Below are 14,110 nucleotides of genomic sequence, written 5' to 3' on the forward strand. Positions count from 1 at the left end.
CCAGAAACATGCTTGGAGACTTCATGGAACTACCAAGTGTGTTTGGACTGCACCAGATTTTACAAGCCACGGAGCACATTGTAAATACTTTTGGATAGTGCTGCACATTTTATAAATAATTCTGGCCGAGTTTTAATTCTCTAGGACTTCAGGGGTTTGTTATATTCAATTTTTCATTATTTGTTCATTTTCATGTGGCCTTATTTCTGCAAACACGACTTCTTGAAAATGGAATTAGGTCCAGATTTAGCAAATACAAAAGGATAATCTGTAACATTTCTCTCACGAACTGGTTCTGAGTAAAGACAAAATGAACTCATTTGTACTTAGTGAAACAGAATTGTAAATTTATACAGAAACCTTGAAGTGCAAATTGAGATCTTACATGTCACCCATCTTTACTGCTGCTATCCTAACATCTTTAGGGTAACTGAGTCTCTCTCTCTCTCTCTCTCTTTCTCTCTCTCTCCCAAGATCATGCCATCACCCTCCACTGAGCCAAAACACTTAAATAGAAGTAATGACTAAGTGGCTTCAGCAACAACTTCCCTTCAGCGGAACAATTTCTTTCCAAAGCATTTCATAGTTAATTGCATTGGTTCGGCGAAAGTTCCAAGGAAAGTGGAAATGGTTCTTCAACTTGCTTTCTTTCTTTCTTTCTTTCTTTTTTTTTTTTTTTTTTTTTTTTTGGTTTTTCGAGGTAGGGTCTCACTCTGGCCCAGGCTAACCTGGAATTCACTATGGAGTCTCAGGGTGGCCTCGAACTCACGGTCATCCTCCTACCTCTGCCTCCCCAAGTGCTGGGATTAAAGGCGTGTGCCACCACGCCAGGCTGGTTCTTCTACTTGTATTCATTGACTTTCCTCATTGTTATAAAACACCTGACAGGAAGCTACCTCAGGAAGACGAGTTTATTTCAGGTCACAGTTTGAGGCTGTACAATATCAACTGGCTGGTCACAGTGCGCCCACAGTCAGAAAGCAGCAAGAGGTGAATGTACAGGGCTAGAGAGGTGGCTTAGTGCAAAGCCTAGGGACCCAGGTTCAACTCCCCAGAGCCCACGTAGGCCAGATGCACAAGGTGATGCATCACATAAGGCGATTCATGTACACAAGGTAGTGCACGCATCTGGAGTTCAATTGCAGTGGCCAGAGGTCCTGACATGCCAATTCCCTCTCTCTCATTTAAAAAAAAAAAAGAAATAAAATAAGAAAAAATACAAACAGGAGATGACGGTATAGTGCTCAGCTCACTCTCTCCATTTTCCTCAGTCTGACACTACAGCTTATGGAATAGCGCCACCATGCTCAAGGTGGGTCTCCCCTCTCAGTTACACCTTCCAGAACATAGCCACAGCCACACACCCAGAGGTGTGTTTGCATGGTGATGCCGAATCCATCAGCTTACAACAAAATTAGCATCGTACTACTTAAGATTAAAAATACTCTGAGCCTTTCATACGCTTACATTCCCGCCACTTACAATACCCTCCAAGCAAACATTGGGATGCCCATTTCTTTGCTTCTTGGATCACTCAGTTGTCACCTTCCTGGGGAACACTTGCTGGCTGCTTATTTAACTCTCCCTCACTGCCAGTCTTCCTTCTCTGCTGCCTCTTTCCTTATGTCATTGTGTGTATTTGTGTGTGCACACACATGCACACACACATTCACACCTAGAATGGTGGTTCTTTGAAGAAAGATTTTTATTTCACGTGTTATTTCCTATACACCCCCAGTTCCTGAAGTGGTGCCTTACCACAGAAGAGACACTGCATACATACGTGTAGAATGAATGCCATATATCAACGCATAGACAAACTACATAGAAACACACTCATTCAACAATGTCACCCCCAGAGCAGCACCCTCTCCCCCATATTCACATTTCTCCTCACACTGCCTCATGAGGACTAAGTCCATATTCGAACCTCCTTTAACCTGGTTTATGTCTATAAAAAGGTTAGCAATGAAGGCTGGAGAGATGGCTTAGCAGCTAAGGTGCTGGCCTACAAAGGCTAAGGACCCATGCTCAATTCCCCAGATCCCACATCAGCCAGATGTGCAAGGTGATACGTGTACAAAGTCGTACTTGTGCACAAGGTGGCACACATCTGGAGTTCAATTATAGTGGCTGTAGGCCCTGGCATGCCAATTCTCTCTCTCTCTCTCTCTGTCACTCTCTGTCACTCTCTGTCACTCTCTCTCTCTTATACATGCTTTCTCTCATAAAAAAAAAAAAGGCCAGTCTATTGGGCTTGCCTTAAACAAATACAAAAAAAATTAGAAAAGAGATAAAATGCATTTCTAGAAGCCTCCACTACCAAAAGCAGTTCACCTGTCTTCCAGGACACTTTTCTTTCCGCCATAGGCATCTTCACCTCCTACAATCTGGACAGCGTCACCGTGAGGCGCACCTCTGAGATACTTCTCCCTCAGTCACTAAACCCAAGTGCCGAGTTCCTCCTTTTCCCTCTCCCTCTTTCCCCCCTTTCCTTTCTCCCTCTCTCCCTTCCTTCCTTCTTTCTCTCTTCTCTCTCTTTTTCCCTCCCTTCCTCCCCTCTTTCTTTTCCCCATCACACTGATAAAGTAATAATCCAGAGGATCCCTCTCTATTCCCACAACATCCCATGAATACTTTTGTAAGAACTGACTTCCTATCTTTACCAGAAAAGCATAACTTAGCCATAGACCTCCAACACTCGGTAAAACACTCTGTTTGATGAACAAAATTGAACTGATATGGTGTGTTAATTTCACAATACCATAGGAGTCAGTTTTCTATATCTATAATGAGGGAATCTTAGTTGAAGAAGTGAAGCACAGCTCCCAACTTCACAGGGTCTTGGGCAAGCCGCTATAGGTACAGGTCACAAAAGGCTGGTACTGATGCTGGAGATCTTAGCATGAATAAAAGAAAGGTGACCAGGGGTGAGAGGCTGGAGACCATGGGTCAGCAATTAAGAGCACCTCCTGTGAAGCATGAGGGATGGAAGACAGCTGAGAGATCACTGTAGCAAAATCTCCAGAACCCACATAATAAGCTGGGCATAACCACACACATCTATAACCCAGTCCCACAGGGGAATCGAGACCCAAGAATCACTGGAGCTCTAGGCCAATGGTTGGGGAGTGGCAAGAGTGGGGGAGGTGATGGCAAGCTCTGTGGTCAGTAGGACTCTGGCTCGAATAAGAATTGGCAGGGCCTGGAGAGATGGCTTAGCGGTTAAGGCACTTGTCTGTGAAGCCTAAGAACCCATGTTCGGCTCTCCATGTAAGCCAGATGCACAAAGGTGAGGCAAGTGCAAGGTCTCACGTGCCCACTAGGTGGCGCAAGCATCTGGAGCTCTACTGCAGTGGCTGAGGCCCTGGCAGTGCAGGGGAATTTGTAGGTCTTTCTGACCAGCCAGTCTAGCCTAGCTGATGTGCCCCAAGCCAGTGAGAGACCCTGTCTCAAAAAGAAAGGTAGATGGTATTCTGAGGCTGATACCCCAGGTTGTCCTGTGGCCTCCACATGCACACACACATAAGTGAACACACATGCACACACACACACACACACACATGCATTTCAAAGACAGCAGATGAGTGTGCTAGAGAGATCGCTTAGCAGTTAAGGCACTTGCCTGCAACAGCTTAAGGACTCAGGTTCCACTCCCCAGAACTCATGTAAGCCAGACACACAGGTGATACATGCACACAAGGTCATCCATGTGCACAAGGTCATTCATGAGTCTGGGGTTAGATAGCAGTGTCTAGAGGCTTGGTGCACCAATTCATTCTCTCTCTCTCTCTCTCTCTCTCTCTCAGTCTCTCTCTCTCTCTCTCTCTCTTTCTCTCTCTCTCTCTCTCTCTCTCTCGTTCTCCCTCACACAAAATTTAAAAAATAAAAAAGGTGAGTAATGAAGGGAAAATAACATGGCATTTCTGGGAGAAAGTAAGAATGTTTCACCTGAGGGGCAACATGAACAGCTATGACCACATGCTAATATTTGGGGTCCACTAAAAATGTTAATTGGGGGACTCTGCTTTTCCCATTTGAGAAAACTATTTTAAAATCTTTCGTTGGCCAAGGCAAAGCTTAGGGCTTAGTCATGTTAGCTAGACTGATTAATTTTACGTCTGCTCTAAAATAAACAGCCAACGGGCATATTACTTCCAGATTCCTAAAGGTCGGTGGATAGCAGCAGAATTAATTCATGCGTACGTAAGAAAACCTGCTCTCCCTCCACTTAGATGCCAGCGTGTCCCCTCCCCCTCTCCGTGACACACAGAGCTTCCAGTCATAGTTCGCTGCTTTCTTAGTAAGTCAACTGATTCTTTTGAAAATTAGACCTAAAAGGTTTTGGAGTCCGTTATATTATTAACTGCTCAAACATCATGAAGTTCAAAACTGTGATCATGGTTTGGCTTTGCAGAAGGCCCAAAGAGTACCAGTATTACACTTTTGCTAACATTTGGTTTTCCTCATGGAATTTAGCCCGAGAGTAGCTTCCCATCCAAGTCTAACCAAACTGTGGAGAGGGTATATCTGTATTACACCTCATTGGTTATTTTAACATTGAATTAAACCTGTTTAAACAGAAAGAACAGAAGAAATTTCAATCTTCAGAGATGATAAAGATGAACTAATTATGCTTTTTGCCCCCAAGAAATTTATAATCTAGCAGGACGAAAAGACAGTTAAGTAGACTGTGGTAACTTACCATCAAGAACTTGAAACACAATAGCTCATGGATTTAAAAGAAAAAGATGGGCTGGAGAGATGGCTTAGCTGTTAAGCACTTGCCTGTAAAGCCTAAGGACCCCGGTTCGAGGCTCGGTTCCCCAGGTCCCACGTTAGCCAGATGCACAAGGGGGCGCACGCGTCTGGAGTTCGTTTGCAGAGGCTGGAAGCCCTGGCGCGCCCATTCTCTCTCTCTCCCTCTATCTGTCTTTCTCTCTGTGTCTGTCGCTCTCAAATAAATAAATAAATAATGAACAAAAAAATATTTAAAGAAAAAGATGGGTAGAGAGATAGAAGTTGCTGCAATTGGAAAAGGCCTTGAAATATGTTGACAAGAATCAGAAAGGGGGCAGCGAGGGATAGGAATTTGAGGAAGACATCCTCATGGTCAGAAACACATGGGTACGCATCCCAGTGTTCTACAGGAAGCGCACAGGTGGGAACTTGAGAGATGACCGAGCAGTTAAACGTGCTTGCTTGCAAGCCTGCCAACCTAACCTAAGCTGGATTCCCCAGAACCTACACAAAGCTGGATGCAGAGCCAAGAGTCTCCCAGGCCCAGTGGTATGGCACACAGGAAATGGAACCTGCACGAGATGGGGGTTGGGGGGAGACCAACTATCTCAAAAAGAAAGAAAAGGAGAGAAAAAAAAACACTTCAAGATTATTTTATATCCTCTGCTAGCAACCACACATCATACACCATAGACACACACACACATACACAAATTTTTTTTTTAAAAAGGAAGTGCACAATTTACTCTTTTCTATAAAACCAAATAGAATAGTAAAGCTGCCCACAGATTTTTCTTAAATATGGCTTGCTGTTAGTCACCACCACTATTGATCAGCAATCAATAAACAATTTTTTTATTTTATGTATTTATTTACTTAAGAGAGCAAGAAAGAAAGGGGCAGACAGAGAAAGAGAGAGAGAGAATGGGTGCACCAGGGCTTCCAGCCATTGCAAACAAACTCCAGATGCATGTGCCCCCTTGTGCATCTGGCTAACGTGGGTCCTGGGGAATTGAGCCTCGAACCAGGGTCCTTAGGCTTCACAGGCAAGCGCTTAACCTCTAAGCCATTTCTTCGGCCCAATAAGCAAATTCTTTTAATTTTTTTCAAGGTAGGGTCTCACTCTAGCCCAGGCTCACCTGGAATTCACTATGGAGTCTCAGGATGGCCTCAAACTCACGGCAATCCTCCCACCTCTGCCTCCCAAGTGCTGGGATTAAAGGCGTGCACCACCACGCCCAGCTCCAATAAGCAAACTCTTAAATCAGTAAGTTGCAGTGTGAAAAGAAAGAGTGTGAATAAATTACATTAGTTTAGTGGCCAGGGTTAAGGTGCAGAGTCTTCCACTCTTGATTTAATCTATTTGCTAGTTGACCCCAAAGTTGGCATTCAGGGATAAGCAGAATCTGACCTTCAGTCCATGCAAACATGAAAATCTAACAGATTATGCAGCTTTGACAGCTGGTCTTTGAGCAGACACACCTAGCAACTCATCCAGTGTGCTCTTTTCTTTCCCACTGATATCTTTGCTTCAAAAGATGTCACAGCAAAGCCGGACGTGGTGGCGCACACCTTTAATCCCAGCTCTTGGGAGGCAGAGGTAGGAGGATCGCTGTGAGTTCAAGGCCACCCTGAGATTACATAGTGAGTTCCAGGTCAGCCTGGGCTAGAGTGAGACCCTACCTTGAAAACAAAAACAAACAAACAAACAAACAAAAAAGGCACAAGAGCCAGGTATGGTAACACACACCCTTAATCCCAGCACTTGGGGGGTGGAGGTAGGAAGATCACTGTGAGTTTGAGGCCAGCCTGAGACTACATAGTGAATTCCAGGTAAACCTACCTCAAAAAACCAAATATATATATTTCACATAATAATAAATCAATCATCAGTATAAATGATGACCAGGGGCAGGGACTTTACCCAGCATAAAAGATGCAAATCAGGACTAGAGAGATGGTTTATTAGTTAAGGCACTTGCCAGCAAAGCCGAAGGACTCAATTTCGATTCCACATGAAGCCAGATATACAAGGTGGCACATGCGTCTGGAGTTTGTTTGCAGTGCCTAGAGGCCCTAGCAGCATGCCCATTCTCTCTCTCTCTCTCTCTCTCTCTCTCTCTCTCTCTCTCTCTCTCTCTCTCTCTCTCTCCCTCTACCTCTCTCATAAATAAATAAATCATTTTTAAAAGATACAAACTCTATTTGGGTTCTGTCTGTAAAATGAGGCTAATTCAACTCACCTCAATAACTCAAACACTGGGAAGATTAATTATGCAGGGTTCGTTGAGTGCTTTCAAAATGAAAAACACGATGTATGTCACAAACACAGGGCTGTGACTTCAGGGGAGACAAAAGGCAACAGGCACAGATGAACTTTGACAAAACAAAAACCCTATTCTCATGTAAATACTCAATAATAAAGACTATGGAAAGAGAGACAGAATGTTCTCCATGAGGAATCAGCAGATTTTATCAAGTTAATAAATTATCACAATAGAGCATATAAAATCAGACTCATGCAGAATCAGACCAGAGAATATCATATGTGGCTGGTGGGATTATCTATTGGGAAAGATCTCAATGATTTCTATAGAATATTGGATTTGGGAGATTTTTAAATTAGGCAAGGATGATGGCCCAGTTTGGGGAAAAAGCTTAGAAAAATCCCAAGGAAGACTAGAGCTCAAGGAGAAGTCTCTGGAGGCACAGTTATTTTTAGCCTCACGGGCCTATGTGACATTAAGAGAATTCCAAAAAACGGATGCAAATAGTTTAAGGACTCTACCATCTTCTTATTGTCATGACGTTAGAAAAAATTTAAAGGACCGGCAAAATTTACTTACAATTAAATAAGAATTTAAGAAAAATAAAATCAATCTTGCTTTCTTATTTTTATTAGTAGATGAGGAAACAAGGTTGAACGGAGCTTCTCTAGAACTGAGATTTGACTAAATAAAATCCTGCACAAAAGAAAGACCATGATATTAAATACAAAGCATATTTTTTTTAATTTTGTTGGTTTATTTTTATTTATTTATTTGAAAGCAACAAGAGAAAGAGGGAGAGAGAGAGAGAGAGAGAGAGAGAGAGAGGGAGAGAATGGGCACACCAGGGCTTCCAGCCACTGCAGACGAATTCCAGACGCGTGCGCCCCCTTGTGCATCTGGCTAACGTGGGTCCTGGGGAATCGAGCCTCGAACCGGGGTCCTTAGGCTTCACAGGCAAGCGCTGAACCGCTAAGCCATCTCTCCAGCCCACAAAGCATATTATAAGTTGGACAAATGCAAAAATTACTGTAAATTTAATAAACGTGCCAAAAACAGTAGAAAAAAAATCTGTATCAGCTAGCTGTCACCGAAACCATGCCGTAGAACACAGTTTAGTGTCTGCAAGAACAGCCAATAGCCTTCGTGGTCCTGTGCATCAGTTGTGTGTTTCTGGTTTACACATGACATCACAGCAGTTCTGCGCATTGCGTCTCCTCCTTGGACTAGCGCCAAGCCACAGCATGCTCGCCTTCTAAGTCTGGGCTCAGAGCTAGGCTGCTATGTCATTCTGCTAGCTTAAGCAAGAACTATACTTAAGACTAAAGTCATGAGCCTGGAAGTATGCGTCCTTTATGCCATGAAGATCCAGCAAGAGTGTAAGGAAGAAAAAAGAGGCTGGAGAGACGGATGAACACTTAAGAGCACTTGCTGCCGAAACATGAAAGCCTGGGAGAGCCTACCAAGTACAACGCCCCAGGATCCACAAAAAAAAAAAAAAAAAAAAAAGTCTGGGCTTGGCCACGCATGTCTGTAACCCCAGTGGAAACTGGAGAATCACTGGGTCTTGCTGATGGAAAACAGCACTTGGGATTGAACAAGAGGCTCCATCTCAAGGTTCAGAAACACAGAAGGGCACCCGAGATCCTCCTCTGGCTTCTGCTTCTCCAGGTTCCTGTATGCTGCATGCACATCCGCATACACACATATATATGCCACACAGAATACATGACACCACACCTACTCTATACACACACACAATTGATGAAGAACTGAGCCAAGAACCAGCTGCATTTTTTTTTTTTTTTTTTGAGAGCGACAGACACAGAGAGAAAGACAGATAGAGGGAGAGAGAGAGAATGGGCGCGCCAGAGCTTCCAGCCTCTGCAAACGAACTCCAGACGCGTGCGCCCCCTTGTGCATCTGGCTAACGTGGGACCTGGGGAACCGAGCCTCGAACCGGGGTCCTTAGGCTTCACAGGCAAGCGCTTAACCGCTAAGCCATCTCTCCAGCCCACCAGCTGCATTTTATGTTAAAATTACACATCAAAAATCTCTGAGGGGCTATAGAGGTGGCTTAGCACTTAAGGTGCTTGCCTGCAAAGCCAAAGGACCTCAGTTTGATTCCCCTGGACCCACATAAGGCAGATGCACAAGGTGGTGCAAGCAACTGGAGTTCGTTTGCAGTGGCTGGAAGCCCTGGCATGCCTCTCTCTCTCTCTCTCTCTCTCTCTCTCTCTTTCTCTTTGTCTCTCTCTCTCTCTCCCTCTCTCTCGCTCCCTCTCTCTCTCTCTCTCTCTCTCTCTCTCTCTCTCTGCCTCTTTCCCTCTCTCACATAAATAAATAAATAATAATAAAATATTAGCCAGGCATGGTGGTGTATACCTTTAAAACCAGCACTTGGGCCTGGGGAGATGGCTTGGTGGTTAAGTGCTTGCCTGTGAAGCCTAAGGACCCCAGTTCAAGGCTCAATTCCTCAGGACCCACGTAAACCAGAAGCACAGGTGGAACATGCATCCAGAGTTCGTTTGCAGTGGCTGAAGGCCTTGGTGCTCCCATTCTCTCTTTCTCTATCTGCCTCTTCCTTTCTCTCTGTCTATTGCTCTCAAATAAATAAAAATAAACAAAAAAAAGTTTAAAAAAAAAAAAAAAACAGCACTTGGGAAGCAGAGATAGGAGGATCCCCATGAGTTCGAGGCCATTCTGAGACTGCATAGTGAATTCCAGGTCAGCTTGAGCTAGAGTGAGACCCTACCTCTAAAAAACAAACAAACAAAAATTTTATTTAATCTCTGAGAATGATCCAGAAAATAAGGATGTGTCTGGGTTATAGACACAAACTTCCTATGAAATATTGTTATAATGGTGATGAGGAGACAGTGCTCCACTCTCCCCAAGGTTTTGCAGCTATGACTCAGGCACTACCATTAAGTACATTAGGAATATAAACTACAGGGCTTACCCTGTGGCTGAAGATACCCCATGCTCCACTGAGAAACCAAGCTGGATCTGAGCTGGAAGCTTCCTCCCTGCGGGATACCTGTCAAGGTGCTGGAAAGTGCTGGACAGGCTGCGGGAGGAGAAAAGTCATCAACAGACTTAGCCAGCAGTGGACCCTTCAAACTACACAACTGGCCAACCAGGCCAGACGTGCCCACTAGTTCAATAGTAGCATAACTGTTATGGGGTAACCATCTCTTTCTGATTGCATTTGAGGCTGCATGGGAGGGAATTCATGCCTGGTACTGAAAAGCTCGTCAAAAGCCTATGGCTGGGAAGGTTATAGGCCCTAGAAAGGCAGTTACTGCTGCTGTTTGTCTGAATGGATATGCTGTACCCATTAAATTGCCGTCTAAATATTTAAGCTCATCTCTTTTGATTAGAGTTGGCTCTCACCTGTGGTCAGAGAAGTTTCTTTTTTTCTATTTATTTATTGGTAGTACCTTACTCTAGCCCAGGTTGACCTGGGATTCACTCTGTAGTCCCAGGCTGGCCTCAAACTCATGGCCATCCTCCTACCTTTGCCTCTGAAGTGCGGGGACTAAAGTCCTGTGCCACCACACCCAGCTGAGAAGTTTCTTTTCCCAGATAGTCGGGACTAATGGAGAGACTCAAAACTCGTCAAAGTGTTGACAAGTGATGAGAGCCCAGCACTAAATGAGACATCTGTATCATGCCCTTCAACATGGAGGAGGCAGAAGGATGTAAGAGCCAGAAGATGAGGACGAATGTTCTGGAACACTGCCTTCCTGACATGAAGTGTCACTGTATTCCTGGCTTTGCAGCAGCTGTCGTTACTTACACAATATGCTTACAAACACACGCGCGTGCGCATGCGCACACCAAAAAAATAAAATAAGTCCCAGGGCTGGAGAGATGGATTAGTGGTTAAAACTTTGGCCTGCAAAGCCAAAGGACCCAGGATCAATTGATTCCTCAGGACCCAAGTAAGTCAGATGCACAAGGTGGCACATGCGTCTGGAATTCATTTGCAGTGGCTGGAGGCCCTGGTACATCCATTCTCTCCCTCCCTCCCTCTCTCCTTCTCTCTGTAAATAAAAATACAATTAAAAATTTCCAGTGAGCAAATAGGGCCAGAAATGGCAGGGAACAAAGTAGTGGGGACAATGGACACTGGAAACATGCAGGAGATAACAAGAGGCAGGAGAGATGGCTCAGCAGTTAAAAGCACTTGCTTGCAAAACCCGATAGCCCAGGTTCGATTCTCCAGTACCCACATAAAGCCAGATGCACAAAATGTGCATGCTTCCAGAGTTTTTCTGCAGTAGCAAGAAGAAATGGTGAGTCCGTTCTCTATCTATCTATCTATCTATCTATCTATCTATCTATCTATCTATCTATCTTTTTCCCTCTCACTCTTGCTAACAGATCAATATTTTTATAAAAATATTATAAATATATTTTATTTATTTATTTTAATAGAAAGAGGCAGATAAAGAGAGTGGATGGGTATGCCAGGGTGTCTAGCCACTGCAAAAGAACATCAGATGCATGTACCATCTTGTGCATCTAGCTTACTTAGGAACTAAGGAATCAATCCTGGATCCTTAGGTTTTGCAGGCAAGTGCCTTAACTGCTAAATCCTCTCTTTAGCCCCAAAATAATAATAAATAGAAGGTGGCTCAATGATTATAGGCACTTGCTTGCAAAGCCTGATGGCCTGGGTTCAATTTTCCAGTACCTACGTAAAGCTCAGATGCACAAGGTGGTACATGTATCTGGATTTCATTTGCAGTGGCAAGAGGTCCTAGCATGACCATACTCATTATCTGTCTGCCTCTTTCTCTGTCTCTCTCTCAAATAAATAAAATAAGTGGAAGGTAACAGGAGTACAGACAGAATAGAAGAAGGTGGAAGGCTGTGAAAGGGGTCACAGGCCCTGGTTGCAGGAAGAGGTCCACAGATCTGCAAGCCCTTCCTAGATGAGGGTGCCAATGCCCAAAGTTTGGTGCTTGCTGCTGTGACACTGACTGCTGGGAAGAGCTGAGAATTACACTATCTGGCAAATGCCTGGCTCTTGGCCATCAAAACCCAGAGCAATAAACCTCAAACTTAAGCACCAAGACTCATAAGTCTCTGACTTCTAGTTCTGAGGACTTGGAGCTTTTTTTTAAAGCCTCTGTCATACCAGCCCTCAGGCTTCTGGCACTCAAAAGTCCAGGACTGTCAACACTCCAGAGCTATTCCCTGCCTGATGAAAGTATCTGAGCAAAAGGACCCCAGCCAGCTGGATGTTTACATGCTGACAATGTTTCCAGGCTCCCTTTTTTTTTTTTTTTTTTTTAATTTAGAGACAGGGGGAGACAGAGAAAAGAGAGAATTGGCACACCAGGGCTTCAGAACCCAGGCCATAGAACTGCAGATACTTGCGCCACCTAGTGGGCATGTGTGACGTTGCGCTTACCTCACCTTTATGTGTCTGGTTTAGATGGGATCTGGAGAGTCAAACATGCGTCCTTAGGCTTCGCAGGCAAGTGCCTTAACCACTAAGCCATATCTCTCCAGCCCACTTCTCTTATTTTGTATCTCTGTGCATGATGTGTGCCTGTGTGTGTGAGGGCAAGCACATGTGTGTGCTCTATGCACAGGAAAAGGTCAGGGGTAAACATTTGGGCGTCAGGCCCTGCCTTTCCCCTCATTTGAGGCAGGGCCTGTTGTGGTTCATTGGTTCATTGCTGTTTGCTACAACAGTGGTCCTTGACCTTATGGGATATTCCTTGAGCATGAGGGAAATTCTCCTGCCTCACCTCCCATCCCACCACCAGGGCACTGGAATTATAGAATCCAACCACAGCTTCTTGCTTTTGTGTAGGTTCTAGGGATCTGAATATGGGTACTCAGCCTAGAGCAGCAAATGTTTATCCACTGAACCATCTTCCCAGTCCTGATCCTTTTTTTTTTTTTTAATGATAAAAAGTAAGACATGGGCGAAAGGGATGGCTTAGCGGTTAAGCGCTTGCCTGTGAAGCCTAAGGACCCCGGTTCAAGACTCAATTCCCCAGGACCCATGTTAGCCAGATGCACAAGGGGGCGCACACATCTGGAGTTCGTTTGCAGTGGCTGGAGGCCCTGGCACACCCATTCTCTCTCTCTCTATCTGCCTCCCTCTCCCTCTCTCTCTCTCTCTCTCTCAAATAAATAAATAAAAATGAGCAAAAATTTTTTAAAAAACAGAATGACCAAAAGAATAATTTTTTATAAAGGTAAGACATGTTTCTTATTAACTTAAAAGATTGGCTTGGCAAAATTGGTGCTGCTAGAAAAAAAAAATGGCTGCACAGTATTTTTTGGAAACTGGAAAGTAGAAGTATTAGTTTCTCTGAGAAGCATTTCTCACTCACCTGAAGATTTGACACTGTTTGTGGTTTGAGTCAGGTGTCCCCCATAAACACATGTGTTTTGGTCCCCAGCTGGTGGCAATTTGGACAATGGAGACTTGCTGGAGGAGCTGTGCTGTTAGGAGCCAGCTTAGGGATGTTGTAGCCAGCTCTCCACGGCCAGAGTTCTGCTCACTCACCCGCTGTTTCCCAGCTGCTGTGGCGGAAGTGATGTCCAGCCACTGCTCATGCCACACTTCTCCCTGCCTTCAGGAAGCTTCCACTGGAGGCTGTAAGCCAAAATAAATCTTTCCTCCCATCAGCTGCTTTTGGCCAAGTGCTTTGTCCCAGCACCTGATGGTAACTACAAAGTGATATTCCTTCATATCAAAAATAAATTCTGAAGCCGGGCATGGTGGCGCACGCCTTTAATCCCAGCACTCGGGAGGCAGAGGTGGGAGGATCGCCGTGAGTTCGAGGCCACCCTGAGACTCCATAGTGAATTCCAGGTCAGCCTGGGCCAGAATGAGACTCTACCTTGAAAAACAAAAAAATAAAAGTAAAAATAAATAAATTAATTAATTAATTCTGGGGGCATGGAGAGATGGCTTAGAGGTTAAATGCTTGCCTATGAAGCCTAAGGACACTGGTTCGAGGCTTGATTCCCCAGGACCCACATTAGCCAGATGCACAAGGGGGCACATGCACCCGGAGTTTGTTTGCAGTGGCTGGAAGTCCTGGTGTGCCCATTCTCATTCTCTCTCT

Source organism: Jaculus jaculus, chromosome 15 (assembly GCF_020740685.1).
Source record: "Jaculus jaculus isolate mJacJac1 chromosome 15, mJacJac1.mat.Y.cur, whole genome shotgun sequence".
In the NCBI taxonomy this organism is placed as follows: Eukaryota; Metazoa; Chordata; class Mammalia; order Rodentia; family Dipodidae; genus Jaculus; species Jaculus jaculus.